The sequence below is a fragment of the Rhagoletis pomonella genome, unplaced genomic scaffold, assembly GCF_013731165.1.
Source record: "Rhagoletis pomonella isolate Grant_MI unplaced genomic scaffold, Rhpom_1.0 Rhpom_scaffold_00004, whole genome shotgun sequence".
NCBI classification, from domain to species: domain Eukaryota; kingdom Metazoa; phylum Arthropoda; class Insecta; order Diptera; family Tephritidae; genus Rhagoletis; species Rhagoletis pomonella.
The window spans coordinates 5,189,248-5,198,160 of NW_023458558.1; positions in this window are offsets into that span (position 1 = coordinate 5,189,248).

The following is an 8,913-nucleotide window of genomic DNA, read 5'->3' on the forward strand; positions in this document are numbered from 1 at the left end:
ATTTTTGTAAGGGGCTTTAGAATTTTGTCGGTAACCAAGCACAAATGCTTTATATTTAAAAAAAATGTTGTATAATTTTTTTGTTTGCATTTGGTTTTGTATTGTTTATAGCCAGTATTGTTCTTCTCATGCCCTCGCAATCACGCGCCCATTAAGAGGAAATCCTACCGCCTATTTCGCAGTTGAATTGATAAGCGAATTGATGCTCAGGCGGAAGCACAGCAAAATTCGACCAAAATTGCAGAACTTTGGCAGAGTTTAATGGCTTTTTGTGAGTATGGCTTAGAAGGTGTACATATTTTTTTTAATATATCGCTCGTTTGCTGGAAGAACGTCATAACACCAAAACTAAAAAAAAAAATGCGAAAAAACGGCCTTAGAGTTTTAGTAAGGACTCCCGTTCCCATTGGAAATCCCATTCATCCTGCGTGGATCTCCTTGGAAGAAACCCATTTCTCGGGTTTATATCGGCAGATCTTCGTGTAATGAATATTGGCACCGGCTCCGACAGCGATGGGAAATTTGTATTTAGGTAATTACTCATCGCTGCCGCTCTCTTACCTCGCTAATTTTCACCTCTCAGCGTTGGTTGGTTCCTGCGGGACTCTCGTTCTGATGCGGATCTCATCCGTCTGTACAACCACGAGGTCAATACATGTGGCGCATCCTCGATCCCTCGCCGGTATAGCACTGGCCAAATCTTCCGTTGATGCATATTTTGGTTTCAGTAGGGGCTGTGTTTAAAGTTTCTCTTTCGCCGGATGCACCTTTCGGCTAACGTCCAGAATTCCATCTTGCATATTATAAAAAGGTAAGTAAATCGCAATTGGAGGGACTGCGAGAATTTTTTAGTTTGCGTAGGTGTAATATATTTTTATGAGTAAAATGTTTCCCTAAGGTCTCATACATTCAGTTGGGTGGTCCTTAAAATATCAACATCCAAAATTTAAAAATTTTAAAAATATTTTTAGCCCAGCTAAAAGTTGGCATATGTATTACTGAAATTCATTTAAGTTCATAAATTCGTTGGGCCAAAGCTGGTCAAAGTAAATTTTTTTAAAATTTTTACGACTTGAAAAAAATTAAAGTTTTTCGTGAATTTTTTAAGCATTTCTTTAATGACCAGCCTAGTATACAGCAACATAGTTATTTTGCTTTGTATTTATACTCTTTGAAAAAGAAATGTGTAATGAGGTATGGAAGGATGGATGGACGGTGGTGGGTCTAAGTGGAGGTTCGAAATATATAAGTTTTTTAAATATAAAACTTTTTACCAAAAACAGTTCTCAGTGTTTAATTTGATTTTCTGATGGCAATACTTACATACTAATTAGACATACTTTGATTCTTATCAGTTTCTGCCTAATTCAAGGATTCTAAACCGAAAGCCTAACCCAAGTTTGTAGCGGGTTCCTTTTATGTATTTGTTTAGCTGCTTGTATTTTTAGCAGCGAATTTATTAATTTACAATCTTTATCGATTTTTTAAGTCATTAATTTTTCATTGATAATAAAAAAGCTTCAAGCTGAGTGACTTACGTCATACAGATATATGTACATACGTTTGGGATGTTAATTTTTCAGCTTTTTCCGATCCCGGTATTTTCGGGATGTCGTTATCATAATCCCGGGATACCGGGATTACTTCCGGTGTTTAGACATGCATTACTTTTCAACAACATAAATCGAAAAAATTGCTTCTATATTGTTTGAGAAGCTCCCTACCATTAAATAAATAATAAATAAATAGGTTTGAAACCTACTTTTTTATTTAAAGTGGCGTTTTTATTTTTTGTCTCTGACGTCAATATTTATTTTGAAGTACTGTGTATGATTAATTCCAAAAATTATTTAACACGCATCCAACGTTTGTGTCAAAATAATGCCAATTTCGAAAACATATTAAAATATTAAGAAAATATTTAATGTTTTGAATTGGGTTTTTTTGCGACAAATGCGTATAGCTCTTTCAAGCATTTTAATTCATTTCATTTATTGAACAAATTAGTACAGTAATATTTTGAATCTTTTATAATACAACAGACACAGTCGAAGGCAGGTTACAACAACAACAACATTTCATTGAATACTAGGGTCTTTTTCCATATGTATCAAATTGATGCACAACGTACTTTGTGTTCCAAAACTTTCCAATGAATGCGGAATAAAAAATTCAATGCAATGTAGAATAAAAGTATGGGTACCAAATGCAAGAGGAAATTTCTTTAGAATAAAAAAAAAAAAATTTTTTTGGATTCACAAGGACGAATAGGTAATTTTTAAAACTGCTAAAGTTAGTAGCACGAAATTCGAGGATGTTATCGTGTTTATATAAGTCCTTAACATATAATTTTTTCAAAAACAAATATTGCGAATTTTCAATGATAAAATTTGAAAAGGGCATTTTCAATACTTACCCAGTCATGCACCAAAAACTTGAATCTGTTTAAGTTCTACAGGATTTGCTCTTTAATTTGATACCAATACTTCTTCTCTAAGCACATTTCTCTGAATTTTTTAAATAATTTTTGAATCACTGACTATATTTGGACCATGGTTTCGCGAATATATTGATATTTGTATTTAAAATTTACTATCGAACAATGTTATATGTACAATGAGCTAGATATTTATAAAAAAATATTAATTATTAAATAAACACAGAAATATAGCCAATACTGGTCAAGAAAAGGAGTTTCTATTATTGCCATCAGTGCAAATTACAAATCTCGAAAATACCGAGATTATCTGCCAAGAACCCCGGAATTTTCGGGATCTTAAAAAGACCGGGATCCCGGTATTAACAATCCTAACATATGTATATTACGTGACCTTTGATTCTCAAATTGTAGCTACATAAAAAATGGCTATAAATAGTGCCTCTGCATATTTATAAATACTTATTGACATATGAAATAGTATAGAAAACCTAAAGGGAATTAAATTAAAAGAGAAACCACAAAGGACCTAATCTGCCAGTCACGTAAATTATTTGAAGTCAATTTCAATTAATTTAAAGATGGAGAATAACAGGCAAATAAAAAGGTCGACGAGAGTGAAAATAACTTGAAGCAAACATTTTAAATTTAAATGGAGAGATTTTATACTCGTACTTATACTTTTGTATTTACAACAAACACAAACTTTCTGATTGGGCTAATTTGAATTAAAGCAAAGCAAGGTTAATGTAATCGTTTTAAATAAGGAGCGTGTTGTGAATACTAATAACAGCTAAATGCTATAGGAACATTTCTACATCGAAAGGAAAATTTTGACAAAATGTCTTCAACAACGTACTGATTTACACTATACTTTATAAATACAGGGGGCACTTATAAAGTAAAAAAAAGAAGAGAATATGAGATTACGCAAGAGGAGGTTAATGGAATTAAAGACTTTAGTTTAAATTTACTACACTATGGCTAACTACTTGCTGCACTTCTGGGCTATTTAAATGACCTTTGGCAGTTTTGCAATGAAATACAAGTTCACAAAAAATAAGACACACACACACCTAAGTAAATAAATATGCACTTTCAAAGAAAAGTACCTTTGAATTTTTTTCTCATTATTTTGTTAAGTCTATTCTATAATTTAGATTCTTGCTCATAACTATTTTAAAGCATCTCAAGTTCACATTTCATTTTCATTTTGCTGTTTATTTAAAAAGAATTTGGTATTTGATATTTTTCTCGCATAAAAAATTAATCGTAAAGATACTACAAATTATTGCCAATATCTACAGACAGCTTTTGTTTACCAAAGATTTATCAGTTTTGTTCCAACTTGTGCCATAAATCTAATACATTCAGTTAGCCTCGACCAGTTGCATTGTGATGAAATGAATTTGTAATACACACTAACACCTACATACATATCTGAAAGAACCCTGCAAACCATTTTTCCAGAGTATTCTGCATTGTAAAGAAATTTTAAAAAATTCGTTACGATTTAATTCGATTTTTTGCCGAATTTTCTAAAATGAAATAAATTACGCACACTTCCATTCTTTTATGAAATTTCGGAAAAAAATCTGTGAAGCAACGAAAATAATGCTGCTATGTGAAGAATATCTTTCAGAATTTTTCCAGAATTTTCTTTATTTTTCGTACAGAAATTTCTTTACGAGTTCGTGTCAACCACTTCATATAATTTTCTTTGAAGATTCCGAAAAAAATCGTTACAGAAATCAGATACTCCTAAAGATTTCGTTAAGATTTCGGGAACTTTGGTTTGCAGGGAACATACATAGCAGTGTTGCCCGAAGCAGTGAAGATTTATCTTCGAAATGAAGATATTTTTCATAAATAATCGGAAGTCTTCATGTGAAGATAATTACTACAAAATAAAATTCCATACAAAAAATCTTCACAGTGAAGATATCTGACAGCTCTTGATGATTTTTTTTTGTCTGAATAGTTGGAAATAAATTAATCATTTTTGTCATCAATTTACCATGCAGGACTGAAAATTTAAAAGGAACTTTTATTTACAGATTGCTAAGTTATGTAGAGAAATGGTCTTACTGCAAATATTTATGAACCTACTGTCCTCAGTTATGGTTAATTTTTTCTACAAATCATACGGATGAAAATAAAAGTTTTACTTTTTAAAATACACGACATTTTTTTGGCACTTTCTCGGAAATTAAATCGACACCTGTATTAAGAACTGGTTGAGTTCGGATGATTTACGATAACACAGGTTTACAAAAACAAAAGTTTTCGCATATCCCTATGTTATTCGAAGCTCTGAATGCGAATCCGAGGTCTGTTAGCCTCCACACGTCAGGTTCGAGGTCATTAGAAGGTCAAAAAGAAAAATATAGAAAAATTAATTGAATCAACCTAAGAAATCAATACAATTTTTCCCACATATTTGGATCCAGCGACAACAAAAACAAAAAAATTTTAATTTTTATTTTTATTAAATATGTAATTGTTTTTCCCTATTTGACCTTCAAATGACATCGAATCTGACATAATGGAGGCAAGTAGACCTCGGATTCACCTTCAGCGCGTCGAATAAGATAGCGATACAGAGGTTTGGTTCAATATGCAGAACTGTTTTTTTTTTATTGTAAACCTGTACAATTTACCAAACTTTGCCACATTCAATGTTCAATAAGTATTTTTGCTTTTACTAACCGTATCGAAAAGTTGAATTTTTATAATTACAAATTTTGACTGTCCCAATTTTCGTGGACATCACTGTCTATTATTGATGCACATATGTATTTACCTTATGCTCATAAAGCCTTCTAGCCGAGGACAAAAGTTGTGGGAGCTTATATGTTCATTCATTCATTCATTGGTGTTGTTGTTGGTTATATTTATGTACATCTGTGCACCGTTGGGCTTGACAGTTTTTACTATCGCTAGAGAGTGGACGCTGTTCATTTATAGTATAAATAGATGAGCCAACTGAATGCCTGCAAGTGTTGTCGTGCATATTTATGTATACATACTTAAGTTTAAATACCAGTTCATATGCAAGGATTTTTTTTCACATGCAATAAATATTAACTTTTCCATATGCAAATTGAAAAGGTAAATTACAGCGGTACATAAATTAAAAAACGGGACATTATTTATTTACTTTGTGTTAAATAATAGTGGCACTCAGATTTTTTAGATTTACTGTGAGCTGGAAAAATTTAAATCTTTAATAATTTACGCTGTTGTTTTATTTATGAAAGTGGGCGACAAAGATATCACCCCTCACTTATGTGTCCTTGTGTAGGCGCTTTAATATGCGTGTACATAAATATATTGATCATATTCTTGGAAAAATACATAAAGAAAAAAAATTTTTTTTTTTAATACGCCTTTTTCATCGAAAAACATCAACACAGTAGACACTTCTTTCGGCACGTAAACGCCCACTTGCATTTGCAATTTGCATTTGTGTCTTTTGGATGCATCGCTCGGTCGCAGTGATGAAATTGTCAATATTCGTTGTTATTACTAGTGTTTTGTTTGCACCAACAGTTACATAAATAACAACTGCAACTAAATCTTGCACGCGTGTAAAAACCACAAAAAAAAATACAAATTCATTTGAATTCTCTGTTGGCAGGATTTTCACAATTGACGTCAGCGGCAGTGCTAATGACAGCAACAATAACAACTCTATAGCTGACAATCGTAATTTGCATACATTCACAAAAGCTTGCATAAATTGCATGGAACTCGCGCCGTTCGTGACTTAACGCTCACCAGCAGCATATCTTAATTAATTAACGAACGAACGAATGTTCTGCATGCAATTTGATTTGACAACCTGGACAATATGTTACAACAAGAATAAATAGACCTGTATGGGCCTCCGTGTGTCAGGCGTTTTACAAGCGTGCGAATTGCGAAAGTTTTTAACGCTTTTTCTGCTTTCGGAAAGAAAAACAAAAATATACATTTTAACGCCAAATGAACTAGTTATAGCTATCCATCAATTTGCATTGGAAGTGGTGGAGTATTTTATTGGGCGAATGAATCTTAAATCGTACAGTAGGTCAGGAAACCTGTTTTCGTAGGCTGAAGTCTATAAACACCTAAAACAGATTAAAAGTTAATACTGCTTCCTGCATATTGAGTGCTTGAAGTCGCTGATTCGGAATTTGATATTAAAATAAAAAAAAAAATGGCGGAATCAATAGTGCGGACTAACATTTATAAAATTTTTGAAGTCATTGATATTTTATTTGATACCAATATATCAAAAGAAATTATAAATAAAATTAATAATAATAATTAATAATTATTAAAAAAATTGTGTATCTAAATTGGCGGCCTATCATTGAACAAATTTTGGATTTTCTTAAAAATTGATGTCAACTAAGAAAAATCAACCAAAAATTGGTTAGTATTACCAAATTTAAACTCGAAAAGGAATTAAAGTGATTTTTGTTTAATATTAACCATTAAAAAAAATTTGTGTTCTGCACTTCACAGGTGCTTTTTCATAATTCGGAGATACAAAATAAATTTTTATATATTTTTTTTTCATTTTAACACCTTGCCTATGACGGGATTTGAATCCGCATTTTCTGAAAGTTAGCAAATAATAGCATGCCTCCCTGCACATTTAGCTGTAGCCGCTCTATAAAAGTGTATTCAAATGTTCAATTTAAATCAATTTTTTTCGTCGTTTGATCTGGTTCTGCACTTCACAGATGCTTTTTCGTAATTAAGAAAAACAAAACAAAAATAAAAATAATAATACCTACTAATTATATGTTGCCTTTGACGGTATTCGAACCAGAGCCTGCTGGATCCAACAAATAAAAGCAAACATCTCTGCACGTTTCGCTACAAGCAGACACGCAAATATATTTTCAAATGTTCAACTTGAATCTTATTTTTTGCAATCTATGTACCATGAAAAAATCAAACAATAGCTTGGTTAAAAAAAAAAAAACAATTTTATTTTGGCTCAGTGCCTTTTCTTCCAGAAATTGCATAATCATATTATTTTTTTTTACCATAATTCTATTTCACATACCAATTTCCAACAATTTAGATCCAATATTTACTAAAATGTCGTAGTTCTTGCTTTTTTCGAAAACGCCGTTATATGGGTAGTGGGAGTGGTTACAGTCCGTTTTCGCTCATACCAAGTTATAGCCGGCGAATGAAATATGTGTAATTTTTGCCATTTTCAAAAAGAAATTTTCGTAGATGTCTTTATTTTTCACCTAAAGCAACGTCAACTTAAAGGGTTGCCCCATGATGTTCATATATTAAGGACCACCCTAGCCTAAATACTTATTAATTAAATTAATTCAAGTCTTTGAATACAAATATTCTTACAGCAAAAGAGTGGGGGCACCGAGTTTACGAAGATTGAGATTTTACTATTATTTTAAAGGGTTTTAAGTACACTTACACTTAGGTCTATTTTTATGCGGATTTGAAATTATGCAGTTTCTCAAACCATTTTTGCGCTATGGCGATTTCGCTTTTTTGAGAGGTTTTGTTACTTTTTTCAGTGTGTAAAAGACAATGCTTCCGATAAATAATTTGTCTTTGTATTCGTACATAATTCATGTATTTATTGCGGAGTTTTTTTTGTTTTTGGCTGAAATACAGATAAAATTTTATTTATTTCATTAATGTTCAGTTTTATACGGAATAATAAGTGTATAAGGAATAAATTGTATTTTTTGCTTAATATTGCCTCACTGGATTTTTTATGCGATTTTTTTTAGAATTTTTCACATGGAGTATCTGAATTTATGCGGTTTTGGTGGAACGTATCCCCTGTTTTTGTATGGAAGTAAAGAACTTTTTTCATGCGGCTTTCTGAGGAACGCGTGTACCGTATAAAAATAGACCTAAATGTATTAGTAAAAAAATACTTATTATAAAAATTTTACATACCACATTGAGACGTCCAGCAAGATTTGTTGAATAAGCCCAAAATAAAATTTTCGCAGTACCAACACTTTTGGTTTGCCGGAAAAGAGTAAAAAATCGAATGCGCCGGTGTGATTCCCGTTCAGCTGATTTTAAGTGTTATTGTCTCTGTTGGAGAACCCATCTCTAATGAGTGCACTTTTTTCATCATTATTTCATGGGCACACATACACATGGAACGAAAAAGAATTCTCGTTTATTTCCCTATCACAAAGTTCAAAAGTTAAGAACATTTTTCTTGCCATTACAGGGCAACTGGCGACTGGCGACTGGATACTTCTCACTGGGGTTCATAGAAGCTGGCAAAGTGGCAAATGAGTACATACTAAATATTACTGACCCCACTTACTTTTCGCTTTTGCAGCAGTCTTATTACACACTCAGCGATTTCCAGTGACATGACTTGCCATGACTAAGCATCCAATAATTCGATGTTTGAGTCTCTTAAGGAGGTTTAGCAGCAGCTTGCCATGAGACAGCCACGATTACCGCTTAGCGTT